General features: G+C 41.5%; 1 protein-coding gene across 9 annotated transcripts in view; it reads left to right on the top strand.

Annotated features, from left to right (window-relative positions):
• The first annotated feature begins 229 nt into the window (after window positions 1-229).
• evi5a (ecotropic viral integration site 5a) overlaps window positions 230-13,598 on the top strand; it is a 280,753-nt gene continuing 267,384 nt past the window's right edge. For 6 of the 9 annotated variants that reach the window (XM_043698799.1, XM_043698797.1, XM_043698800.1 and 3 more), the window contains exon 1: window positions 230-478. The gene's annotated coding sequence lies outside the window, so the exon portion shown is untranslated. The remainder of the gene's footprint in view (window positions 479-13,598) is intronic. The other 3 variants (XM_043698802.1, XM_043698798.1, XM_043698803.1) reach the window with 2 other exon arrangements.

The following is a 13,598-nucleotide window of genomic DNA, read 5'->3' as shown; positions in this document are numbered from 1 at the left end:
CGCGCACCCGGGTGAGGGAGGAGGCGGGGCAGCCTTGTGCGTGCGCCGAGTGTGGGGGCGGGGCAGCGCTGGCACGCGCGCGAGGGAGCGGCCGGGGCGCCATTTGCCTGCGCCGTGGGTGGGTGGGGGTGGTTTGACTCGCGCGCGCAACCGCGATGGGGCGTGGCCGGAGCCGGAGCGGCTCTTGTATGCATCCTGGGGGGAGGCGTGGTCACTGGGATAGGGGCGGGGCGTTTGCGTCACTCGCTCCGTCCTCTGAGCCTGGGTTGTCTCCATGGGTGGGGGGATGGGAAGAGTGTGTCTCTGGGACAGGGAGCGAATGAGAGGCAGGTTGGCCGGCCAGGAGGAGTAAGGACTGAGCGGACACCGAACTGCAGGCAAGGGAGGCTGCTTGCTGGTGCTCGGATCTATGGAAAGTTAATCTTTAAACCCGCGAGCGAACGGAAGAGAGAGACGGTGTGGGTGAAATATTTCCAAGGTAAGGACCGGCCGTTTAATCATTAACGCCCGGGGTCGGCACCCTCAGGGCCTGCCACCCCCCCCCCCCCCCCCCGAAACTAACCGCATTAACTGCGGCCGCTGAAGCGGGGCTGGAGGCTGTGGGGTGCAGCAGGGAGCCTCTCGGAGGAGGGAAGTGGAAAGACCCGACTCCTGCTCCCGAAATGGCAGGGATGGTCAGCGGGGAAGAGCCAAGCGGCTGGGGGCGGTGGGGAAGGGGGAGAGTTGACCGTAGGCCCGAGTCTCCCGTCTGCAGCATTTCAGCGGGAGGCCGCCCTGCTCCCAGGGATGGGTATTTCGTTTGGGGACGGACGGAGCTGCCTCTGATCCGCGATGGGATTTCCCTGTTCCTGTGCAATACGCAGTGAATCCGGGCCTGGCTCCAAAAGCGGCACTCGCACCAGTGTCAAGTCTCGCTGCAGATCCTTACAGAACTAACCAGGACGTATTGAAGCTTGCCTGTCACTATAATTCATTATTAATGACTTCGTTGAGTGTTTTTGAGGCACAGGCAAACGGGCGAATTAATTTTTTTTAAGAACACTGAACTTTGTTGCCCATTTTCAATGTACAGTGTTGGATAATGGTTGGGATGGGGAAATGAAATTCAATCAGTGTTTTGCTGCCTGGATGACGTTGAATTAATTACCGCATCACCCTTGGCAACTGAAGTGACATTCTGTGGTGATTTGCAATTTTACAAACATCTTGGTTTGTGGTTTTATTTCTGAGTTGTAGGTGGCACTTTTGAATGTATAAGCCGCTCGTGCACAAAGCTCAATTTTCTTTTACATGATCAGTAATATGAGTTCACAGCACTTGTACATTTTTGGGACCTGGATGAATAACCTTCTCCCGAGCCCGTGGTGTTGAGGCCAATTTTTGCACCTTAATGCTGATCGGTTAACTTTGGCTAGATTAGATTAGATTACTTACAGTGTGGAAACAGGCCCTTCGGCCCAACAAGTCCATACCGACCCGCCGAAGCGTAACCGGCTAGTTCAGGACTGCATGGACATTGAATCTCAAATTCGCCATTTACATTCGCTGACCATAGGTGAGGGTCAAGAGAAACTATAATCTTGCAGGAATCAATGCCTTCGGGTAGGAAGAAAGATGGCATTTGCCAAAGAAAGTTAATGTGTGAGAACCTATTGGTGCGGCAGTTTGCTGTGCGGTCCACATAAAGTTAACCACCTTGAGAACTGTTTGAACTTGCATATAATGTTGTTTTTCATTAGAAAACTGACAACATTGTGTGCAGTTCGCAAAGTTGCTAGAGTTGGTATGGAATAATGTATTAATACAAATATTAATTTGGAATAATTTTAAAGGTTAATGGTGAGAGATGGCAAAAACAACAGGTTGGTACCTTTTTATAATGTGTGTTTGGAATAGTTTTCTGTGGTTTATGTGGTGCACTTAATTTCTACAGAATTAGAGAATTGTTACAGTGCAGAAGAAGGCCATTCATTCTGTTGTCTCCATCAGCTCTCTGAGCGATTCATTTAATGCTGTTCCCTGTCTTCTCTGTAACCTTGTGCATGCTTCATTTTTAGGTAACAGCCCCTTTTGAATGTTTCAATTTAACCTGCCTCCACCATAATCTCAGTGCATTCCAGACTTAACCATTCATTGTTCTCTCTTTAGATCCTTTTAAAAGTCTTTTTAAATCTGTACTGTCTTGTTCTTGATCGTTTTGAGTGGGGAGAGTTTCGCTCTATCTACTCCATCTACCCCATGTGATATGAATATCTCTGTTAAATCTTAGTTCTTTTCCTCCAAGGAAAATAGTCCTACCTTCTCCAATCTATCTAAATAACTGTTTCTTCTTCCCCTGGAACCATTTTAATAAATGTTTTCTTTCTCTCCAGTGTCTTCACGTCCTTCCTAAAGTGTGGCACCCAGAACTGGATGCAGTACTCTAGTTCAGACCAAATGCGTGTCATATGCAAACTTAACAGAAGTCCATCGTTTTTATATGCTGTGCCCATTACTAAAGCTTAGGATATTGTATGTTCTATAAGTTGTGCTGTCAACCGTCGTACCACCTTCAATGACTTCTGTACATTTATGCTCAGGTCTCTCTGCTCCTGCTCCCCCTTTAGAAATGCTGTCTTTATGAGGTCTCCATGTACTTCTGACCAAAGTGAAATATTTCTCTGCATTGAGCTTCACTGCTATCTGTCTTTCCATTTTGCACATTTGTCCTTTGTACTTGAAAGTTCCACAATATCACCCTCTCAGTTAGCAATACTTCCACGTTTTGTGTCTTAGATAAGTTTTTAAATTGTGCAGTCTGCACTAAGGTCTAGGCCATTAATATGTTCAGAAAAGTAAAACTCCCAATATTGACTCCCTGGGGAGCTCCATTACAGATGTTTCTGCAGTCTGAGAAAAAAAAATCCATCATAGAATCAGTTATATAGCACAGAAACAGATTTTCCAACTTGTCTGTGCCGACCAGATAGTCTAAAATGAACTAGTTCCATTTGCTTGAATTTGGCCCATATCCCTCCAAACCATTCCTATTCATGTACCTAAACAGAGGCCTTGTAAATATTGTTATATTGTATTTGCTTCCACCATCTCCTCAGGTAGCTTAATCTATACATGTACCACCCTCTACAGGAAAAAATTGCCCCTCCGGTCTTCTAAACCTTTCCCCTCTCACCTTAAACCCATGCTATCTAGTTTTGGAATCCCTTAGTCTGGGCAAAAAACACCTTAGCTATTCTCCCTGTCCTTACCTGTCATGATTTTATAAACCTCTATAAGCCCTAGCCTATTCAGCTGCTCCCTAAAACTCAAACCCACCACATCCAGACAACATTCTTGTAAATCTTTCCTGAACCCTTTCAAGTTTCACAATATCTTTCCTGTCAACCACCAGTATTTGTTTTCTGTCGTTCAACCAGTTCCATATCCATGTTACTGCTAGCGTTTTTTTTATTCCATGAAGAACTAAACTTGGTTCATTAGTCTGTTTGGCACTGTATCCAACATCTTTTGGCTGTCCGTGTATATCACATCAATACATAGCCCTCACCAAATGTCTCTATCTCTTCCACAAACCTCACGTTAGTTGGAATCAAAGAAGGTTTATGGTACAGAAAGAAGCAACTTGGTCCATTAATTTTGTGCTGAGCCATTTAGTCTTATCCCATTTTCCATTGTTTGATCTGTCACTCTGTGGGTCATTTGAAGTGCACGTCCAGAGACCTTTTCCAAGATTTCTGCCCTGACCTGATAGCAAGTTCCAGAATCCTACAATCCTTTGAGTGAAAAAATATTTCTTCATCTTTCCTCAGCCTTACCACCAGTCACTAAAACTACACTCTCTTAACACTTTGCTTAGTAGACTGATTCCTGGGATGATTAGATTAGATTACATTAGATTAGATTACATTACAGTGTGGAAACAGGCCCTTCGGCCCAATAAGTCCACACCGACCCGCCGAAGCGCAACCCCACCCATGCCCCTACATTTACCCCTTACCTAACACTACGGGCAATTTAGCATGGCCAGTTCACCTGACCTGCACATCTTTGGACTGTGGAGGAAACCGGAGCACCCGGAGGAAACCCATGCAGACACGGGGAGAATGTGCAAACTCCACACAGTCAGTCGCCTGAGGCGGGAATTGAACCCGGGTCTCAGGCGCTGTGAGGCAGCAGTGCTAACCACTGTGCCACCGTGCCACTCAAAAAGCGCGGACTAACTTATGAGGCGATGTTGAATCGGTTAGGATTATATTCACTGGCGTTCAGAAAAAGGAGGTGGGATCTCATTGAAACCTATAAAAGTCTAACAGGACCAGTCTGGGCAGATGCAGGAAGGATGTTCATGGTTGGAGAACCTGGTGTCACAGGTCTAAAGGTGTTGAGTAAATCATTGGGACTGAGATGAAGAGAAATGTCTTCAGCCAGAGAGTGATAAGCCTATGGAATTCTCTAACATAGAAAGCAGTCGAGGCCAAAACATTGTATGATTTCAATAAAGAGATCAAAGTATTGGGGGAGGTGGGAAGCAAGAATAGCTTGTTGAGTTGGATGATCACTCATGATCATCATGAATGGCAGAGCAGGCTAGAAGGCCTGAATGGCCTACTCCTGCTCCTGTATATATTGCTAAAATAAATAGACCCTTACCACACACTGTACCAGATCCCTCCGTCAATTTTATACTTCTCAGTCAAATCTCTTTTCCACTTAGTCTGTTTCAAGGAGAAGAACCCCAGTGTATACAATCTTACCTTACAGCTGCAATTTAAATCTCTATAACAGTCTGTCATGCAATTACAACCTTTCATAGCGGTTCAATGATAACCACTGGATGTCGGTAGTAGTGAATTCAATGGTGGTAATGTCATTGAATGTCGAGGGGTGATGGTTAGATTCTTGCTTGTTGGAAGTGATCACACATGCTCTTGTTTGGTGAGAATGTGACTTGCCACTTGTCAGCCTGGATGTTGTCTTGGTCTTGCTGCATTTGGACAGAGACTGCTTCAGTATCCAAATTATGACTATCGCTGAAAATTGTGCAATCATCATTGAACATCATCAGTTCTGGCTGACGATAGGCAATTTCCTAGGGTCCTGCTCTAAATTAAATTTAGCATGGCCAATTCACCTGACCTGCACATTTTCGGACTGTAGGAGGAAACCCACGCTGACACGGGGAGAATGTGCAAACTCCACACAGACAGACAGATACCTGAGGCTGGAATTGAACCTGGGTTCCTGGTGCTGTGAGGCAGCAATGCTAATCACTGAGCCACCGTGCCGCCTACTCAATGTACTGCAGCCTCCCCGGTGGGGAATTGAACCCGGTCTCCCGCGTGACAGGCGGGGATATTCTCCTTGACCACCTTCATTTAGGAAAGGAAATCTGCTGTCCTTATCTGGTCTGGCATGCATGTGCCTATAGATGCATAACATTACGGGTGACTCTTAACTGCCCTCTGAAATGGTCTAGCAAACCACTCAGCTTTGTCAAAAATGCTAAAAAGTCAAAGAAACAAACTTGAACGCAGAACCATGCATCAACCTAAACATTAGAAAAGACCATGGTAAACAGCTCTGATGACCCTGCAAAGTCTTCCTCACCAACAAATCTGTACTTGTGCCAAAATTGGGACAACTGGCTAGTTAAACAATAGCCTCATAGGCAAACACGTGGAGTTATACCCAACAGAATGTCCGGACACCACCTTCACAATCCCTAGTTATGTTCTGTCCAACAGTAGCACCAACCCAGAACTCTGAACTCCCGTCTCTGTGCACATGGGCAATTGTTCTCTCTCCCTGCCAGGATCCAGAATAAAGATGAAGGAAGTAAAACTATACTGTGTCTCTGAGCATTTTGCTTCAACTGAGGGGAGAAATGGGATGACATTACCATCATGCCAGGAGATAAATCCTAGTTTATGAAAGAATGGAGGAACAGCACCGGGAATTTCTAAAAATCAAGGGCCAACGTTGTGAAGCTACAACACAGGATTACTTGCATACCAAATAATGAGAGCTACATGCAAAAGACAGTGTGAAGTGATTCCACAACAAATGCATCAGATTGAGGCTCTGCAGCTCTGCCACATCCTGGCATGAATTATGATAGAAGTTAAACTCTCAGAAACAATTTATGTCTGGGAATATCTCCATTTTTAACAATGAGGAAGCCTACAGCATTAATGTAAAAGACAAGACTGAAACATTTGGACCTATCTTCAGCCAGAATGATTCATCTCAGCCTCCTCCTAAGTCCCAGCAGCAGAGCTGCTAGGCTTCAACCATTGCAATTCACTCCATGTTACATGAAGACTCAAAAATTAAGGCAAACAAATCGTGAAAACTAGCACTATGCCAGTGGGCTATGATGAGCTGGCACAAAAGAGGAGTTATGGTTAGGGCAGATTAGTTGTGATCTTGTTGAATTTGAGGTGAGGGGTAGGTTGCTTGAGAAGCTAAATTGCCAGCTTCTATTTCTTATGTAAAAGACATTAGTAAATCAGATGGGTTTTTATAACCACTGACAATGGTTACGTGGATGCCATTCGATAAGCTTTTAATTCCAGATTTTCATTGAATTCCAATTTCACCATCTGTTAATGATGGATTTGAGCCCATGTTCCCAGAAGAGGAATAATAGTGATACTATCCACAATTTCTACTGTTTCTTTGCTCAGTGTCCTTGGATGCAATTCGTAAAAGTTCCAAAGTCACCATCTTCTAAACATGGGTCAAAATCCTGGAGCTCCCTTCCCAGTGACTTTGGTTGTACCTACACTGCAGCAATTCGAGGAATCAGCTCATCGCCACCTGGACAAGGGTAACTAGGGATGGGAATAAATAATGGCCTAGCCAGCAATGCCTACATCCTATGAATTTTTTTTAAAAAAAAGTCTTATCTGGTCTTGGTCCCTTATCCACTCTCTGCACGGGCAACCTATCCAATTGTATCTCCTTTTCAGTTTATTATTGGCTTTCTGTGCAACATTCTGAATAAAACTATGGAAAACAGCCATCCTTTTCCCACTTCAATATCAATGTTGCAAAGAAATCCAGCAATAAACTTGTTTTTCCATACTTAACTAGGAGAATATTGACTGTTGAACTGAAATTTGACAGGTTCATATTACTGAAGAAAATATATTGTCAACATGTTAATTTTTCTCTAATTTTCTTGGCATTCTGAAAGACCTTGCTCTGTGAAATGGTTTCATGGGCAGAAATTCAAGCAGCTCATTGAATCATTCTAATTAGTGCCAGTCAACAGACAATTAGATCTGGCATTATAACTAATTTTGACCTTTATTCAACTTATGAATTCAGGGGTGCTTTTTAACTGAAGTTTGCAGCAGGATTGGAAATGCTGTTTATCGTCTTGACCTTCTCCTCCAGAGTGCCATTGGTCTCGTTGAACCTTCAGTTCTTACTATAAAGTTCAGGATTTTTTGCCGTAGGAATAGGTAGGTTAGTTAATAAGCTGCTCCTATTGGTTGGGGATTCTAGAACTCGGGAGCACAATCTGAGAAATAGGACCAGACTGTTCAGGAGAGCTGTTAGGAAGCACTTCTGTACACAAGGGTGGTTGATGTTCGAAACTTGCTTCCACGAACAGCAATGCGTGCCAGGCCGGCTGATAATTTTAAATCTAAGGGAGATAAATTTTAAGCAAAGGTATGAAGGGATATGGTTTAAAGGCAAGTATGTGCAGTTTGGCCACAGATCTGTCATGATCTTTGAATTGGAGAATAGGCTTGAGCTGAACCTTCTGCACCTATATTGCAACCAGCAAATGGAGAGGAGGATCCATTCAACCAGGACTCTGTTTCTCCTGATGTGCTGGTCAGTGCATTTCCTCACTGTTCTGTCTGTGCAGTCAATAAAGTTTTAAATAGTGTAATTTTAATTCAAGACCATTTCTGTTAAACCAAAGTATTTGCTGTTATGGAATTTGTACAATTCAATGTACCTGTCAGATGGGGACATTCCGTTTTGGTGATCAATTTAACCAGTAGCACAAATGAGATTTGCTGATAACACATTTTGAGTAGCTGTCAATCAACTTTTGCCACCTTTTGTTTTGTTCCACTAATATCGTTAAAAATTGGCAATGTGAGCTGATCACTGAGCACTGACCAGCAATTCAAATAACTCCCCTGTTTACGTAGTTGGTTAGTGCTGCATTGTATTCTTCTCAGTGTTGATATTGGATTAAATCAGAGGGGAGGCTTTGAGTACCCATTTAAGTTTTGGCGAATGCTGATTAGACTTGAGTCACTGCAGCAGCCTGGTGCAATGGAAAATCTGCACTTTGGGCTCAAACTGGTGTTTCCAATTGTTTTGAATTTAGTGTTTGTATGATTATCTATGTTGACCTGTGATTCTGCTGAATGCAAGGCACATACTGCAAACTATTAAGTGAACCTATTTCTTATTTCTGGACCAAAAAGGTTAAATACATGGAATTACATTTCAGTAAGACTTACAATGGGCACTGACAACAATTATATTGACGTTCACAGGAGCAGTGTAACTTGTGCAGTGGCATGGAAGCTTAGACATAACTAACAACATGTCACATTTAGAGTACTGTTTCTGATAATGCAATGTTCAACTTTGTGCAGAAGATACACTGTTGAACTGGAGCATCTTTTCAGATACAGATTAGTGGATAGTAGTTAAATATACTCATTACTGTGATAATCAAGGTGTGTGTAGTAGTTGGTTTTGAACAATTGCTTTGGTGAAGCTCTCACTTGTCGCATTGCAAACCTGGGCTTCATTTTCTGATCCATAGTTGAGAGATATCCAGGGTGTAATAATTTATAACTATTGGTACCAACTGGTGGTTTAGGAACTGAGTGGGTGTTCTCTTCTATGATTAAAATCATAGAATTTTTAAAAATATATATTTGAACAGTGTATTTAGCCAACTCTTTGTAAACTTTGTACAATAAAGATGAGTTTGGCTGAATTTTTTACCAAAACAATTACTCCTGTATTTTGTTTGCTCTCCTCTGTTCATCATTTATGCAGTCAGTGATCTGAAGATGATGTGTGTTTGTTTTGGAATGTAACTGTATACTGTAAAATATAATTATTTTGTGATATTAATCCAAATAGTACAGCCTGGAATAGTGTTTTTGGAAATGTTTATTGACTGGTCATCTGGCATGTTATACAGTTGATCAGTGGTTAAAGTGGAATTTATTTTGAAGGGGTGCTTACTCTTGACTTGAATCTTTTACCCCATTTAAAACTGCCTGAAGTTTGGAAGCTTAATTTTAAACCTTGGTTTTATCAAACTGGAGTAAGATTGGTTTGTGAATGGCAATGAGACCAGAGTCAGTCTGCATAGAATTTTTTTTGGCATTTAGAAACAGAGTTTATTTTCTAATACTGCCTGCTCATGAAGTCTTAATTTTGAGACTATGCACCGTTGCTCGTTTGATCTTTGTGCCTGTAAACTTTTTCTTTAATGTTTGTTTTCATTTTAGCTGAGCACAGGTTTGCTGGAATTTTGCTAACTAATTTTCAGCCATCGCCGAAGGCTGCTATGCTTAGTGTTTAGAGACCAAATGATCTTTACATGTTCTGATTTTCAGTATTCACGATGTTCAATCTTTTCAAAATTAATGTTCATTGCTTCTAAAGTCACCTCGAGATCAGTTGTTTAATTTAAAACTAGCCTTTATCTTGATTTTCTTTCACTCCTTGTCCAATTTTTTCATCCAGTATGCTTGGAACTCTGTATTTGAATATATGGTTTGGATAATCCTTTGAGCTGGTGTGTTGTTCTTGAATTATTGCAGTTCGTTTATTCACATTAAGGTTCTTCGTATTCAGTGTAATGAGATATGTCTTAATGTTTCCAGTGCTTGCTTTCCTTCCTAATGGAAAATGCTGGATTAAGTTCACAACACTGCTTTCTTCTCTTTTCTGGCTTGGGAATGCTTCAATCACATTTCTCTCAATGACAGGAAACTGGGAGAGACAAAGCCAAACAGCCAAGATGAATAGTTTTAAAATAATTCTGTAAAATGCTTTACATTTGCGGATAATCATATAACACCTTAATCTGGATCATTAATTTAGATTGTAACAGGCAAAACAATAATTGGTGTAGGACTCTGTTAGTAACTGGTTTTTGTACTTACTTATTTCAGTATTAACAACTTTCCGCTTCTGCATGCAATAATACAATCAATTTTGGAACTCTTTTCTGTCCAAAACTACTTTCACCTGAGGTGTTAGACCTTGTCTACAGCTTTGTAATGTCATAAAGATCAGTCTGTTACAATCTTTGCAAATTGGTGATTTGTGTTAATTAATACCTTAGCAGCATTGCAGCTTTTTTTTTGTTTGAAACACCGCATTGTTTGGGTAAGTTAAATGGAGTTTGAAAGTGGTAAATTAGGAATTATATATTTGGAAATCCAATTAGAAACTATTAACATTGACAGAAGTCTGAATACCTAATTTTAACCAACATAATGGTACCAAAAAGTTATGCTTTGTTTTTAGACAAAGCATAAATGTTTGTACACAGGACAAGTTGAACAAAGCAGATATAAATATAAGCCATGCCACACATGTCAGTTCTTTTGGTTCACTTGCTTGTTACTTCTCCCAGGAATACTTGTTTGTTAAGATGTTGTATATTAGTTATTTATATCTTTAGGTATTTATTAACTATGCAGTGGTTCCATGAAGAATTTTCCTTGGCTGAGATATAACTTTGATTTACCAATTCTTGACTGTAGACATCCAATACCTGTTTTGGGTATTTTTCCAACAGTTCCAAAATAATCTGCATGTTGATTTCTTTGACAGAAAAGTCTACGGTTTTAAATTAGGCAATTTTCCAGTTCCTGTTTCCTCCTAAAATTTTGGCGAAAGGTTAAGTCTTCTCCCACCTTCCATATGATGAACAGTGAGATTAGATTTTTTACTGTGTTTGTAGTACAGGTCCAAACACCATTTATTTTGGCTACCTTCTCACAGTAAACCACAAAAACATGAAGTCCAAACTGTGACTGAGTCTCTCAACAAACATTTTGATAAATTGAAACCCAGAGTAACTCCTTAAGCTTAAACTATCCCTTTGTCGACATTGCCTGCTATAGAAAATCTTCAAAGAAATTTCTGTACGTACTGTGTAAAAGGTGTTTAAAAACTTAATTTTTGGACTTGACTTTCTCAGGTGAGATGTTAAAGGGGGTGAAATCTACTCTTTCCCATTACCTCGTTATCATAGAGTTGGCAGCTTGGAGACTGTTCCTGCCAACCTTGACCCCAAGAATAGGATAAAAAGAGGCAAGGAGAATCTTTATTATTACTTTTATTTTGGTCAGGCATTAACTTCTGTATGCTGAACTTTTTAAATTTATCAAATTCATCCAAAGCGAAACGCACACACTTACTTTGTGTTCTTAGTACTAAAAAAAAAGCAGCAGAGTATATACTGAGCATGAGAGAAAATTGAATGAAAGAATTTTTTTCAGCTTCACAACCAAATAATGTGTCCCAACCTGCTGCTTGACTTGTGTCAAAGTGTGGATAGTCACATTAGCATTGACATAGCATTCTACAACTAATCATTTTCTGTGCCATAATTTTGAATTTATTGAATTATTTGATGGCAGTCTCCATTCTAATTTAATTCCAGTCCTCCATTACGCATTCACACAAGATAGCTAACACTGGAGCCCACTTGCTGCCTCTTTCGGTGAATGCTTGCCTTCAGTTTTTTTCTGCTGTTCTTGAATGGCATGTTTAGAGGCACATCCAAAAATTAAGCAAGGCTGGTTAGACCACCACGAATCACAGTGGTATCATTATTTTGCAATCTCATTTCAACAACGTAATTTACAAATTGACTTTAGTTATATATGACTATACAACATAAAGCCATATAGCACAGAACCAGATGCTTTGATCCAACTCGTTTGTGCTGACCAGATATCCTAAACTAAACTAGTCCCATTTGCCAGCATTTGGCCCATATCCCCTTCAACCTTTCTTATTCATGGCCTCATTCAGTTGCCTTTTTTGTTTGTAAATGTTTTTATTGAGAAAAAAGATTTTACATTTTTTACACTCTTTTGTAGTGATTTTGTAACAGCCTTATAATGACAATAATAACAGAAAATAAACTACTACTCTGCTCCACAAACCACTGGGGGGAGAGAGAAACAAACCTACAAAAACTACAATTCTCAAAGAAGATTGATGAGGACAGAGCAGTAGATGTAATCTATATGGACTTTTGTAAGGCTGTTCGACAAAGTTCCCCATGGGAAACTCATTAGCAAGGTTAGATCTCATGGAATACAGGGAGAACTAGCTATTTGGAAACAGAACTGGCTCAAAGGTAGAAGGCGGTGGTGGTGGAGGGTTGTTTTTCAGACTGGAGGCCTGTGACCAGTGGAGTGCCACAAGGATCGGTGCTGGGTCCTCTACTTTTCGTCATTTACATAAATGATTGGATGCGAGCATAAGAGGTACAGTTAGTAAATTTGCAGATGACACCAAAATTGGAGGTGTAGTGGACAGCAAAGAGGGTTACCTCAGATTACAACAAGATTTGGACCAGATGGGCCAATGGGCTGAGGTGTGGCAGATGGAGTTTAATTCGGATAAATGTGAGGTGCTGCATTTTGGGAAAGCAAATCTTAGCATGACTTATACACCTAATGGTAAGGTTCTAGGGAGTGTTGCTGAACAAAGAGACCTTGGAGTGCAGGTTCATAGCTCCTTGAAAGTGGAGTCGCAGGTAGATAGGATAGTGAAGAAGGCACTTGGTATGCTTTCCTTTATTGGTCAGAGTATTGAGTACAGGGGTAGGGAGGTCATATTGCTGTACAGGACACTGGTTAGGCCACTGTTGGAATATTGCATGCAATTCTGGTTGTCTTCCCATCAAAAAGATGTTGTGAAACTTGAAAGAGTTCAGAAAAGATTTACAAGGATGTTGCCAGGGTTGGAAGGTTTGAGCTGTAGGGAGAGGCTGAACAGGCTGGGGCTGTTTTCCCTGGAGCGTCAGAGGCTGAGGGGTGACCTTATAGAGGTTTACAAAATTTATGAGGGGCATGGATAGGATAAATAGACAAAGTTTTTCCCTGGGGTCAGGAAGTCCAGAACTAGAGGGCATAGGTTGAGGGTGAGAGGGAAAAGATGTAAGAGATCTAAGGGGCAACCTTTTCACGCAGAGGATGGTACATGTATGGAATGAGCTGCCAGAGGATGTGGTGGAGGCTGGTACAATTGTAACATTTTAAGAGGCATTTGGAGGTATATGAATTAGGAAGGGTTTGGAGGGATAGAACATAGAATACAGCGCAGTACAGGCCCTTTGGCCCTCGATGTTGCGCCGATCCAAGCCCACCTAACCTACACTAGCCCACTATCCTCCATATGCCTTTCCAATGCCCGCTTAAATGCCCATAATGAGGGAGAGTCCACCACTGCTACTGGCAGGGCATTCCATGAACTCACGACTCGCTGAGTAAAGAACCTACCCCTAACATCTGTCCTATGCCCCCTTGTAATAGCTGACTCCATACGAGGAAAAAGATTCTCACTGTCGACCC

The sequence above is a fragment of the Chiloscyllium plagiosum genome, chromosome 11 (genome assembly GCF_004010195.1).
Source record: "Chiloscyllium plagiosum isolate BGI_BamShark_2017 chromosome 11, ASM401019v2, whole genome shotgun sequence".
Taxonomy (NCBI): domain Eukaryota; kingdom Metazoa; phylum Chordata; class Chondrichthyes; order Orectolobiformes; family Hemiscylliidae; genus Chiloscyllium; species Chiloscyllium plagiosum.
The sequence above is the reverse complement of the archived record's forward strand: the minus strand, read 5'-3'. Positions and strand labels throughout refer to the sequence as shown.